Source organism: Mustela putorius, unplaced genomic scaffold (assembly GCF_011764305.1).
Source record: "Mustela putorius furo isolate JIRA1106 unplaced genomic scaffold, ASM1176430v1.1 tig00000430_pilon_pilon_pilon, whole genome shotgun sequence".
In the NCBI taxonomy this organism is placed as follows: domain Eukaryota; kingdom Metazoa; phylum Chordata; class Mammalia; order Carnivora; family Mustelidae; genus Mustela; species Mustela putorius.
Window position 1 is genome coordinate 25,843,147 of NW_025421377.1, and position 14,295 is coordinate 25,857,441.

The following is a 14,295-nucleotide window of genomic DNA, read 5'->3' on the forward strand; positions in this document are numbered from 1 at the left end:
TGCAATAGTTCTCAAAATGTGGTCAATAGACTTCCAGGGTGAGTGTCTCTGAAGTCTGCGAGGTCTAAATTATTTTGATTATAATACTAAGACGGTGCAATCTTCTAACGCTGTTTCTCTGTGTCAACATTTGCACTACTGGCATAAAGCAATGGTGGTTAAAATTGCTGGCATCTCAGTAGGACTCAAGGCAGCTGTGCCAAACTGTACTAGGAGTCATTGTGTCTTCTCACTGCCATGTCCTGGCAGGACAAACAAAACAAAAAAGACACAAAGAGAAAAAGATAAAAGAAGGAGAAGAAAGAAAGCCAGTTTCCACTAAGAATGTCCTTGATGGGGGCGCCTGGGTGGCTCAGTGGATTAAAGCCTCTGCCTTCAGCTCAGGGCATGATCCCAGAGTCTTGGGATCAAGCGAGCCCCACATTTCTGCTGTCTGCTCCGCGGGGAGCCTGCTTCCTCCTTGCTCTCTGCCTGCCTCTCGGCCTACTTGTGATCTCTGTCTGTCTAATAAACAAATAAAATCTTTAAAAAAAATTTTAAAAAAGAATGTCCTTGATGGAATGAGACAATAAATTGCATTTATCTTAATACTTGTTTATATATTTTTAAATATCCTATGTCAAAAATGCAGCACGTCTCCTGCAGAGAGAAAAATACAATAGTTGCCTTGAGCAATTGCTGGAGATGCAAGCTGAACTAGTTGCTTTTCTTAGGGAACATCATTTCTTGAAAAAATGGCTAACATAAAATGATGGTTACGTAGACTTGGGCATTGACAGACATTTTACTTAAAAAAATGTATGAAGTGATAGTTTATATGTTTCTAGGAATGCATCCATTTCTTCCAGATTGTCAAATTTATTGCCGTAGAGTTGCTCATAGTATGTTCTTATAATAGTTTGTATTTCTTTGGTGTTAGTTGTGATCTCTCCTCTTTCATTCATGATTTTATTTATTTGGGTCCTTTCTCTTTTCTTTTTGATAAGTCGGGCCAGGGGTTTATCAATTTTATTAATTCTTTCAAAGAACCAGCTCCTAGTTTCGTTGATTTGTTCTATTGTTTTTTTGGTTTCTATTTCATTGATTTCTGCTCTGATCTTTATGATTTCTCTTCTCCTGCTGGGCTTAGGGTTTCTTTCTTGTTCTTTCTCCAGCTCCTTTAGGTGTAGGGTTAGGTTGTGTACCTGAGACCTTTCTTGTTTCTTGAGAAAGGCTTGTACCGCTATATATTTTCCTCTCAGGACTGCCTTTGTTGTGTCCCACAGATTTTGAACCATTGTATTTTCATTATCATTTGTTTCCATGATTTTTTTCAATTCTTCTTTAATTTCCCGGTTGACCCATTCATTCTTTAGAAGGATACTGTTTAGTCTCCATGTATTTGGGTTCTTTCCAAACTTCCTTTTGTGGTTGAGTTCTAGCTTTAGAGCATTGTGGTCTGAAAATATGCAGGGAATGATCCCAATCTTTTGATACCGGTTGAGTCCTGATTTAGGACCGAGGATGTGATCTATTCTGGAGAATGTTCCATGTGCACTAGAGAAGAATGTGTATTCTGTTGCTTTGGGATGAAATATTCTGAATATATCTGTGATGTCCATCTGGTCCAGTGTGTCGTTTAAGGCCTTTATTTCCTTGCTGATCTTTTGCTTGGATGACCTGTCCATTTCAGTGAGGGGAGTGTTAAAGTCCCCTACTATTATTGTATTATTGTTGATGTGTTTCTTTGATTTTGTTATTAATTGGTTTATATAGTTGGCTGCTCCCACATTGGGGGCATAGATATTTAAAATTGTTAAATCTTCTTGTTGGCCAGACCCTTTGAGTATGATATAGTGTCCTTCCTCATCTCTTATTATAGTCTTTGGCTTAAAATCTAATTGATCTGATATAAGGATTGCCACTCCTGCTTTCTTCTGATGTCCATTAGCATGGTAAATTCTTTTCCACCCCCTCACTTTAAATCTGGAGGTGTCTTCGGGCTTAAAATGAGTTTCTTGTAGGCAACATATAGATGGGTTTTGTTTTTGTATCCATTCTGATACCCTGTGTCTTTTGACAGGGGCATTTAGCCCATTCACATTCAGGGTAACTATTGAGAGATATGAATTTAGTGCCATTGTATTGCCTGTAAGGTGACTGTTACTGTATATGGTCTCTGTTCCTTTCTGATCTACCACTTGTAGGCTCTCTCTTTGCTTAGAGGACCCCTTTCAATATTTCCTGTAGAGCTGGTTTGGTATTTGCAAATTCTTTCAGTTGTTGTTTGTCCTGGAAGCTTTTAATCTCTCCTTCTATTTTCAATGATAGCCTAGCTGGATATAGTATTCTTGGCTGCATGTTTTTCTCGTTTAGTGCTCTGAAAATATCATGCCAGCTCTTTCTGGCCTGCCAGGTCTCTGTGGATAAGTCAGCTGCCAATCTAATATTTTTACCATTGTATGTTACAGACTTCTTTTCCCGGGCTGCTCTCAGGATTTTCTCTTTGTCATTGAGACTTGTACGAAAGGAATCCATCAAAATCCTTGAGGAGAACACGGGCAGCAACCTCTTCGACCTCTGCCGCAGCAACATCTTCCTAGGAACAACGCAAAAGGCAAGGGAAGCAAGAGAAAAAATGAACTACTGGGATTTCATCAAGATCAAAAGCTTTTGCACAGCAAAGGAAACAGTTAACAAAATCAAAAGACAACTGACAGAATGGGAGAAGATATTTGCAAACGACATATCAGATAAAGGACTAGTGTCCAGAATCTATAAAGAACTTAGCAAACTCAACACCCAAAGAACAAATAATCCAATCAAGAAATGGGCAGAAGACATGAACAGACATTTCTGCAAAGAAGACATCCAGATGGCAAACAGACACATGAAAAAGTGCTCCATATCACTCGGCATCAGGGAAATACAAATCAAAACCACAATGAGATATCACCTCACACCAGTCAGAATGGCTAAAATCAACAAGTCAGGAAATGACAGATGCTGGCGAGGATGCGGAGAAAGGGGAACCCTCCTACACTGTTGGTGGGAATGCAAGCTGGTGCAGCCACTCTGGAAAACAGCATGGAGGTTCCTCAAAATGTTGAAAATAGAACTGCCCTATGACCCAGCAATTGCACTATTGGGTATTTACCCTAAAGATACAAATGTAGTGATCCAAAGGGACACATGCACCCGAATGTTTATAGCAGCAATGTCCACAATAGCCAAACTATGGAAAGAACCTAGATGTCCATCAACAGATGAATGGATCAAGAAGATGTGGTATATATACACAATGGAATACTATGCAGCCATCAAAAGAAATGAAATCTTGCCATTTGCAACAACATGGATGGAACTAGAGCGTATCATGCTTAGCGAAATAAGTCAAGCAGAGAAAGACAACTATCATATGATCTCCCTGATATGAGGAAGTGGTGATGCAACATGGAGGCTTAAGTGGGTAGAAGAAGAATAAATGAAACAAGATGGGATTGGGAGGGAGACAAACCATAAGTGACTCTTAATCTCACAAAACAAACTGAGGGTTGCCGGGGGGATGGGGTTTGGGAGAAGGGGGTGGGATTATGGACATTGGGGAGGGTATGTGATTTGGTGAGTGCTGTGAAGTGTGTAAACCTGGTGATTCACAGACCTGTACCCCTGGGGATAAAAATATATGTTTATAAAAAATAAAAAATTAAATAAAAAAAAATGTATGAAGTGAACCTGTCACTTACAGAAAAACAAATGATGGTGCTTTTTCAAAGAGAAAAATGAGAGTGAAAGTTAGAGTTTTGGGAAACTTGTCTCCATCACAATGAGCTTGATAGTTTCCCAGTAATTTAAAGACTTCACTGATGAGATTGGTGGTGGTATTGGTGAAAATAGTTTTTGACATTATATAATGAAAAATCAACATTTGGAAGATCTGCATAACTAAGGGAAGCAATACTTTCCAAGTAACCCATGGTTTATTTTACAAAATCATGCTTGGTTAAAGATCCACTGAAAATGCAAGATAGACCAATGGATATTCTTGTAACAAGTTTAAATGTATGGTTTCGGGTTCCACATTATGACTAACCTTTAGGAAATTGTCACTTTTTGAGTATTAGTGTATTATCAAAGAAAAGTGTCCTCAATTATCTGAAATGTCTATTAAAATACACATTCTTCCTCCTTTTTCAAATAACATATGTGTGGGGCCACATTTTCTTCACATACTTTACACTACATATCACAACAGAATGAATGTTGAAGGAGATATGAGAATCTAGCCGTCTTCTCGTAATTCATACATTGAGAGATTTGCCAAAATGCAAAACAATGATCTTCTCACTAAGTGTTTTTTGTTTTGAAAAGTATAGCTATATTTTTAAAAATGATATTTATGTTAAGTAGTGGGATTATTATTGTTGTTATTATTTTTTAAAAGATTTTATTCATTTATTTGACAGAGAGAGAGAGATCACAAACAGCCTGAGAGGCAGGTTGGGGCGGGGGGGGCAGGCTCCCTGCTGAGCAGAGAGCCCTACATGGAGCTCGATCCCAGGACCCGGAGACCTCGATCTGAGCAGAAGGCAGAGGCCCAACCCACTGAGCCACCCAGGTGCCCCGGATTATTATTTTTCATAGAGCTAACAAATAAAAATTTCAAGAATTTCTCAGTTCTAATTTCTAATGCTATAAATGCTTGTAGATATAATTTACATAACCCAAAAGTCTTTAAGTTTCTCAGTAACATTTAAGAATGGCAGGCAATGGTGCATTGGAGTTGGCTGGCACCAGCGCGTGGAAACCAGTTGTAGGGGTCTCCGTCCAGCTCTGTGTTCAATGACATCATGGGGAGAGCTTGAAATCGGCCCCGGAGGAGGTGTTTACAAAACAAACATCAGTAAATGCTACCAATCAGAGCTTTTCTTTCTTTCTTTCTTTTTTTAAGCTGTTTATTCAACATTTATCAGTATATTACTCTCCAAAGGAATACCAAGATCAAAATATTGGTGAGCCCTGGCCTGTGACTCCTCTATCTCTGTCCTCTGTCATTGGGGAAATTTCCTAGTTTACTCTTTTACTCCTTTGATAAATATTCACCGAGTGTCTCTATTTTTTAGGCATTATCTTGAGAAATGGAGACGCCAAGATGTATAATTTGAAATACAGAATTCTCCATTTAGCAGTAATGTGAGCAAACCGGCATCCACAAAAGGATACGACGACCGTTGTGCCAGGGAGTTGCGAATGGTAGCACAACGGGAAGGACATCCCCAGCCTGGAGCGCGGGACGGAGGAGGTGATGGAGTGCCGGGAAGGAGCCTGTATCAGTCAGCATTCCGGCGGGAGACAAACCCGTACCGAAATTTAACCCAAGGACTTATTAACCACATACAAAGTTGCTGACTAGGAAACTGAAAAGACAAAAGAAAAACACTAAATTGTTAGGGAAGTAACAGTGGCTGGGACTAGCCACCACTCCCAGCCGGGTGGAATAAAGAGACGTCGGAATTATTAATTTAGAAGACCGGCTGGGGCCCCATGGAGCTGAAGTTCAGACCCTAGAGCCCGAGATACTGCCCAGTCAGTGCTGGTATCTCTCAGGTCTGGAAGAGGAGCCCTTTGGACTGGAAGCCAGACCTCTGAGGAAGGGGTGCCTGCTGCCTCCTTTGTCTCTAAAGTAGAGCAAAATATAGGGATGTTCTGCAAGCAGAGGAAAACCTGCAAGTGGTGTTAAGCTGCTGCTCTGGGAGGAAAAGAAATGGTGCCGGTAGGGTGAAGGATTGATGCTAGGGCAATGCGCCCACGTGCAGAAAGCAGGCTGAGAGAAAACACGCAGCAAGTCCCCGCGTTCTCCTCCAGCCTCGCCGTATCCTTCTAGAATACTTCATCGGCGGAGCCTAACAGGAACCAGCTGGCGAAGCAGCAATGTGGGGGCTCCTGTCAAAGCGTCCTGAAGCAAGAGTATAGATGGGTGCGTCTGCAGTTGAGGGAGAGCAGCTTCCTCACTGACACAGTCTGCCCCTGGCTACACAGCATCCAGGCTTCTGCTGATTCCGCATCGGACTGACGGTGAAAAGAACTCTGTGTCCACTGCGCAAGACTCAACTCTTCTTTGTACGAATGAAGATATTTTCCCCTTCCTGTCAATCGAGGAGACACATGGTGCTGATAATCGTGGAGTCACTTTCTGGGCGTCGGTCACATTGCCTACGTCTGGACCGTATCAAGTCTTCCTCAAACTCGGTAATAGTCTCACCAGACGGTTCTTCTCCCGAAGACTAACTTGTAAAGTTAACCTGCAGCAAGACGTGTGCAAAACGGTGAGGGCAGGAAGGACAGAGAATGAAATCGTCTCTCTCTGTCTCTGTGTATACACAGAAGCACAGCACACATTCATAATAAGCAGGGCAGAGAATGTGCGAAGCTGCCACAGTCTTTATTTCCACAACTGGTCATGGGACCATAGATATTATTAATATTTTCTCTCTTCCTTTCTATTTCTCACTTGTCCTCAGGTAGGATCTCAGCTGCTAGGACTTCCTGGCTTGGTAGGACAATCTAAACTTTCAGTACTGAAGCATCCGAATATGCAGTTGTCTGTCCTGATTTTTCTGTATGGCTGCCATTTTCTATTTGATGCAGCGAGAGGCTCCTCTAAGAACCCCCTGGGTTCTGCCTCCACTGGGCAGCAGCGGTTCCGTGTACCTCAGTGCTCTGGGAGTATCATTCCCGTAGTCTGAAGTATACATTCAGCAGGAGCAAGAAGAGGCCCAATGAGTTAGGTGTCGATCTCAACTTCTTCTTCGCTGGAGTCATTGTTATGTGGCAAAAATCTTCTGCCTGTTGGAACCACGATCTCCACATCAACAGAACTGAAAGACTACAAGGATGGGTAGCCGAACTTCTGGGAGTGGTCTTGAAGTGTAATATTGAGGGGAAGCATTTTTGCTTCCTCCTTGGTTCCTGAACCCATGTATTTTGGTTACAGAAGGGACAGCACTATATAGTAGTTGCTGATATAGAGTATTTTTACCTTGTATGCTAGAAGCCCACCCCTTAGTAGACATTGTGAGTTCAGGAGGCTCTCCACCACTCCTGTAAGCTAACTGCTTCTGAGTGACAGCTGTGTGGTAAGATCAGTGAATTCCACGGACAAACCCACTGGGGTGCTTCTTCAGTTCTGAAATGAATTCTTTGACCAGGAGCAACCTTGTACAGAACGCCATGATGGTGGATAGAGCACTCTGAAAGTCCACAAATGGTGACACTTGCAAAAGCCTTACAACCAGGGAAGGCAAATCTATATCCAAAATCTATGTCTATTTCAGTGGGGAAAAATCTGTGCCTCTCCCGTGATGTAGGGACCCACTGTCAGGAGTCTGCATCTGATAGGTGGCTGGTCCCCCAGGGACTCAGTGTGCATCCTTTATGGCGGCCCGTTCTGCGCTCATCCACAACTGTGGCTAGGTCAGTCCACGTTGTTAGGTTCACAGCCTCCAATCTTGCGACTGCGATCACATGACATGTGGGCCCGGTGAGCAAGCCCTGTAGTGGCTGGTGAAGGAAGCTGATCGGTAGATACAGACCGCCCTGCCCATTTTTCCTGCCTGCATGACCACTGCAAGCCTCCTTTGTGATAGATGCTCTTTGGAGGGTTTTCACCGACAACTTCCCTCTCTCTGCTTCTAACGAGAGACCCGTCCACATGTCTGCCACAGACCCCTCCTCCTCATCATGCCAATCCTTTTTTTTTTTTTTTTAACAAGTCCCTGAACCTCTATCCAAGCTGTTGTCGATCACCCACGAACCATGGTAAGTCCATACTCTGGCCATCTCTCAGTTCAGAAAAAGTGGTCAACGAAATATGTGACTCGAAGTTCTGCCTTTGGGGTGCATTTTCCTTTACCGCTGACCAGAGACTCCCCCTGAGTAGAACTATAATGCTGCGACTGTCCGTTCCAGTTTGTCCCAGGATATGGTTTCACTATCCGTAAATCGGGACTCAGCTTCTTTGTCCTCATTCCACTGGTCATAAGAAACGCCCCTGTGTGGCTATAGATACGGATTGAAGACGGGCCAGGAGTTGATGTTGCAGGAGTGTAAGCCACCTGCTTAGGCAATTTAATTGTGCCTTCTGGACCTGCCTGGGCTCAATCTCTTACATACTATTTCCGTCTGATGACAGATTGCTTCTGTGTAGTCCCAGCCTTATGGCTAGAAAGGTCACCTAGTTCATAATGGGAAATTCAGAATATACGTAAGGCATTCAGTTCTGATATCACACTAGAAGCTGTTTCTGAAAAGACTTTCATCTGCAGAAGAGGCCTGGATTGGCTTCAAAACCTTGAGTTCTCCACTTAATTCTCTAACTGTTGCTTGCCAGCAACTTCACGCAGCTTCCCATTTGCCAGAGAGAGTCCACGTGTTGCCGAGTTTGCCGGGTCACAAGAAGAGCGGCTTGCCCCCCAGCCTTGCTCTGGTCCCCCACAACACTGGCAGCTTTGCAGACTACTTGAAAGTGGAACCTAAGTAGCCCACTCACACAGGTGTGTATCACATCTAAAGTCCAAAAAGGCCCACCCAGTGCCTCTTCTTTAGAGGTAGACTGTGCAAGCTGCGGCAATTCTCTTCCACTCCGAAGGAGACCCTGAGAAGTTCCGTAGCATTTGATCCCCGGGAACTTCACATATGCAATGAGTCCCTGAATTTTCGTGGGGTTTAACTCCTATTCTCCGGCTAGGTCTGTCTAAATTACAGAAAATACCTGCTACTTCCTCTTCAGGTCCTGGTCAGGGCCAACCAATATAACACCGTCAATGCAGTAGATGTGATTTCATGTGGACTGTCAAGATAAGCACAATCTTTGCAGACTCTGGTACGGCAGAGAGCAGGGAAGCGGACATAGCGCTGAGGCTACATCAGGTAAAAGCAAATGGCATCTGGTACAAACTGATATGGGAAAAGGAGCATTTTCGAATCAATTGCTGCACACCAGGTGCCAGGGGCTCTTGATTTGTTCCAGGAAAGAGATTCCATCTAAAGAGCTGCTGCATCGGAAGGGCCCTGATTAAGTCTGCCGTACTGCACGGTCATTCCCAAGCATCCATCCAACCTCCCTAGGGCTCAAATAGGCAAAGTGCATGGGGATACTACAGGTCTCCTTATGCCTGCCTGTTGTCAGATCTTTGAGAGTAGCCTAATCTCTGGAGTTCCATCTGGGAGGAGGCATTGCTTTTAGATTACAATCCCAGTAGTGATGGAAATTTCCAGGGCCTTCCACTTGACCCATTTTTGCCATAATGGTCCTCACTGTGCAGAAGTTCAAAGGAATGGTTGTAGAACATATGACAGAATCATCCGATCTCAGAATTATCCTACCTGCATTAAGAGAGAGCTGGGCTATGTACCTCCCATCCTGTCATTGGTTGAGGGTTTTTCTCACGTACAGCCTGAGCAGACTCTGAGGGCCAGAGAAAATGAACAGGGCGCCTGCAGCTTCTGCTACAGAGTTATTGGAATGGGACAGTTTCTAGGTTCTCTTTCCAACATGCTGTGAAGTTAATGATATCCAGTAGGCTGTCGGGTTAGTGAGTCAGAAATTCAGTAGAGAAGATTTTAGCTCCTCCTCTGCATGTCCATGGCCTTGTGCTCACTTCTATTATAGCATTTACTATATTTTATTTGAATGACCTATCTACGTGTTGCCTTTTGACCAAACTGTAAGAGCTGTCTCTTTTTTTCCAGTGCCCATCAAAATACCTCGTGCACAATAGTTGCTCATGAAGTGCTCATTGAGCCAAAGTGAATGTTTTCTTCCTCATCATTTTTCTTTGTGCTGTTTTAGAAAACTTTCCAGAAGTGCCAGAGTAAAAACTAATATATAATCAAGAGGATATCAACTGCATTTTGGATACCAGTATCATGCCTAGCAAGTCCCAGTCAAGCTCTCTTTGGGCAGTGGGGAAAATCTTCTTCCAAAAGAAAGTTGAAGCAGTCAGAGTCTGTAATTAATTTAGAGTGTAAATGCTAATATATTTCTAATATTAGGATACGATGTGATATAAGCGCATTTAATTGATTGTCTTGCACCTCAAAGTAATGCCAAGTCATTTACTGACACCATATACCATTCTTAAAACTTAAAAACTGGCTGATAATATTCATACAGGATTTATTGTTCCCTGAGAACAAAAACAATGAATTATCATCAGCAGCTAGGCAAATATATGAGTCACACCATTTTTTTTTTCAAATAAGAAATTGATGATCACAACAAACCCATATACAAAAGGAAATAAAACATGTGGCCTAAAACAGAACACATGTGTACACTCTAGAGTCATTGAAACCCAACGATCAAGTTTCTTCGGTTGCATTAACAAATAAACAGGTGTTTGATTCTCAATACTTGTGCAACTGGCTGGGATAAGATCAGAAGTAGCCATGATCCGGTGGCTTCTGGGAACACACAGTTGCTACATATTTATGGAGAAATAAAACAATATCTACTTGGTTTACAGTACTGTCATTTTATATGCCACATACTACAATACACCAAAAATTTTATACTTTTTAATTGTATATCACTTAAGTTTCTTTCTTTCTTTTTTTTTTTTTTTTTTTATGGAATCACATAAATGGTTAGTATCACTTGGAGCCAAATTGTCCCATACAGCTGTCTGCTTTCCCTGGCACGTCGCTAACCCGAATTTGGGTCATGATCTTCCTGGAGATGTCTGACCTCGAGGGCTGTAGGGGAAGCTGAATTAAGCCTGTGAGAAGTAGCACATGGCTTTTCTCCATGGTTACCCACTTTGTCCACCTCTCAAAAACCACTGGGAAGAAGACGGCTGGGTGGAGACAGCCAAACCCATTTGGTTGTCGAAAGGGGTAATGAGGAAGGACATGGCACAGCTTTGTATTCTGAATAAGAAAGAAGTAGGTCACGATTGAATTGTCCTTATATGAAGTAAGCAAGCTTTATTAATTCTTATCAAACATTTTATGAGTGATCATAAAATAATAATAATCATAAATAAACTAATCATCAAATAATAGTGATGTTGATCCTTGGGCTTTGCAACAATATTCTCAGCACACAGAATCTGTTTACATAGTTTGTGTCCAGATTGGCTCCCCCCGTTAACTAAGAAGAGTAGGCTCATTTTTCCTAACGGCAGTTAGCTCTGGAGAGAGGAAAGATCTGTTCTCTTGCCATGGCTTCATGGGTGTCCAGTTTGGGTCTCTCTCGAGGGCAGGTTGTTGACCGTGTGGACAGTTCAGTATAATCTATTGTGAGTATTTGAAGAGTGACTCAAAGCAATTTTCCCCCTGATATGGGTAATAAGATACGATAAGAAATAATAGTTACCCTTCTAAGTCCTCCCCATCCATGCTGTGCTCAAGTTTTCCTTACGTTATTTCATTTAATCCTTATAAAACTGTGATTTCCAGGTAAGAAAAAAGGCTTTAAAAAGTTCAGTCACTTGCCATGTAAGTCATAGAGATATTAAACAATAAAGCTGAAGTTTGAGCCCCAAATAACAAAAACAATAATAATAACAATAATTCACTTTATGGTTTACTGATGGCATTTATATCTTTTCTTTCACCTAATCTTCCCAGACAACCTTGTGAGATAGTCCGGAGTTATTTCCCATTTTTGCAAATGTGGGATTGGAGACTTTGAGAGGTCACTCAGCCAGTAGGTGACAGGGACAACATACAGGGCTAAGTGTGCTGGTTCCTGGTTTCAGGATCTTTGTTTCTTTCAGGATCTTGGTTTCTTTCTTTCCTTTTTTTTTTTTTTTTTTTTTTTATTTATTTATTTGAGAGAGAGAGAAAGATGTGTACGGGCACACACGCATGCATCTCAGAGGAGGGGCAGAGGTAGAGAATCTTCAAGCAGACTCCCCGCCGGGCAGCGCTCCAGCCCACATCCCATGAGATCACCACCGGAGCTGGAACCCGAGAGTCAGATGCCCAGCCCACTGAGCCACCGGTCGCCCCTCAGGATCTTTCAACTCTTAGACCGCTGAGGTCAGGCATATGCATATTTATTGTGAAATGAAAGTCTGTACAATACAAAGAAAAATGTAGATCTTATAATTAACCAGATTATTCAGGCCCTGTCAGTCCCAGCCACCCCACTTTTGCTTAATGAAATTAAAAAGAGTAAAGGGCTGTTAATGAACATTAGCATATATATTTGAAATATGAGACCCAATACAGTTCCTCAGGTATGATCCTAGAAAGCTTATATTCTCTGATACTTATTTCATTATCCTTCCTAACTGGTGAAACACAATTTCTCTGCAATTGAAGTTTCTGAAAAGTATTGTTAATTTTTCTCAAAAATGTTAGATAATGAAGGCATTTATCTCACTCCTTTTAATGTATTATCATTCAGTAGTCATTTAAACTTTAGATAAAAATCAAGTATTTATTAAGAAATGGCTTTCATTATTTTTAACTGTTATTTAAATTTTTAATATTTTGCCAATTTTGAAATATGTCAAAATTGCATAAATACACTGCTTTCAGCTTTAAAATTCTCAAAGTTTGTCTCGAAATTGATCACCTTGATAGAGGAGCAACAGTTTTATATTTTTAAATAAACTTGGTTTCAAATTGGTAGGGATGGCAAGAGGATGAAAATCTGATATAAAGAGAGAAACGGTAAATTTAGAGTTTCAAATGATTCACCAAAACCATTAACCATTCTTCTTGGATATCTGGATATTTAACCTCACTTCAAGCTATGTATTTTTAATTTGATTTCTACACAAATTGACAATTGAGAACTTCTAATCAGTGGCTTCAAATGATGAACTTGTGAAATGGATTTCTATATTCAAGTTAGAGTGTTTTAGTATATGTGCTGCCGAAGTGAGCACATTGAGTTAGAGTGTTTTAAAACCCATTTTATTAACGGATACAAATATCTAAGGAGGAACATACAGACACACGCGTGCCCACATATGCTTTGTATATACACATGTGTGTGTGTGAGGCAGAAAACTTCAGGATACCTTTTTAACTGAAGAAATAGTATTCCTTGCTCCATGTCTTGTGTTAATAATCAAAGATGACATATTATTGTGTTTCTGAGTGTATGTACATATGTATGTATGTATTAATTTAAAAATAAAAGCAAAGCTTTGTCCCATATAGCAATGATATGTTTAAGCATAGGAGCCTTGAATTTTCTAGAATGTAGTCTCCAAAATCAAGCAACCAGAGAATTTTTATCAAGCATCTGCTCTGTGGTTAGCTTTTATAAAAAGAAAAAATACAGAAGTATGTCATTCTGACCCTTATTTTTATGGATCATGAAAACAGGTAACATATTGGCGAGGATGTGCTACCACAGGAACTCTCACAGAGACAGCTGATGGGAGTGGAAATTGGTTCAACTGCCCTGGAAACCCACTCATGCTACTCAGTCCAGTTGAAAATGTTCATGCCCTGAGATCTCAACGTTCCACTTACACGAATCTAATATAGAAAAACTCTTGGCTGTGTGCACAAAAAGGGGGGGAGGCATGGACTGCAGACATTTTTATAACAGTGATGAACCGGAAAGAAACCCAAATCCATGGACAGTAAGCTGATAGAGAGTGGCATGTTCATAAGATGTGACATGTCATTGTACTTGCTCTAGCTGTAGGCAAACCTGCAGGTAGCTCAAAAACATGAAGTTGAGCTGGGGAGGGCAGCAAAAGCTAACAGCATTCAATGTTCTGAGGCTGGGCTCCCACTCAGGTTCTCTCCTAAAAAGGAAAACAAACACACGATTTTGTTAAAAGAGGTCACAGAGAAATGTATTCAATGTGATTCCACTTACATAAAATTCAAACACGAAACAATATATATTATTCAGGGCTATATAAAAGGCAATCTATTTTTTTTTTTTAAAGGAAAGGAATGATTAACTGAAAATTTAGTACTAGAAGTACTTTTAGGGAGAGAGAGAGTGGGGGATGTGACCTGGGTAAGACATCCAGAAGTTTCAAAGGTACCACTTATATTCTACATATTGATTTGATATATATGTGATTTGTGCAACTCTAGCGCTGTGTACAAAGTATAGCAGCAAGACCCCGAAAGAAGTTGTATCAGGAGAGGGAAAGGAGATTAGGTAAATCTGTACAGAGGAGGGGGATCTTGCTTGCTTCTAAAAAAGTTGTTTTTACCATGTGACTTTATCTACTGTGAATATTGCTTGTTTTATCAAAGGTCTTTAAATTGTGTGTCAACTATATATTCTTTCTTGTATGTATATTTCACAGCACGATTGGAAAAAAAAAG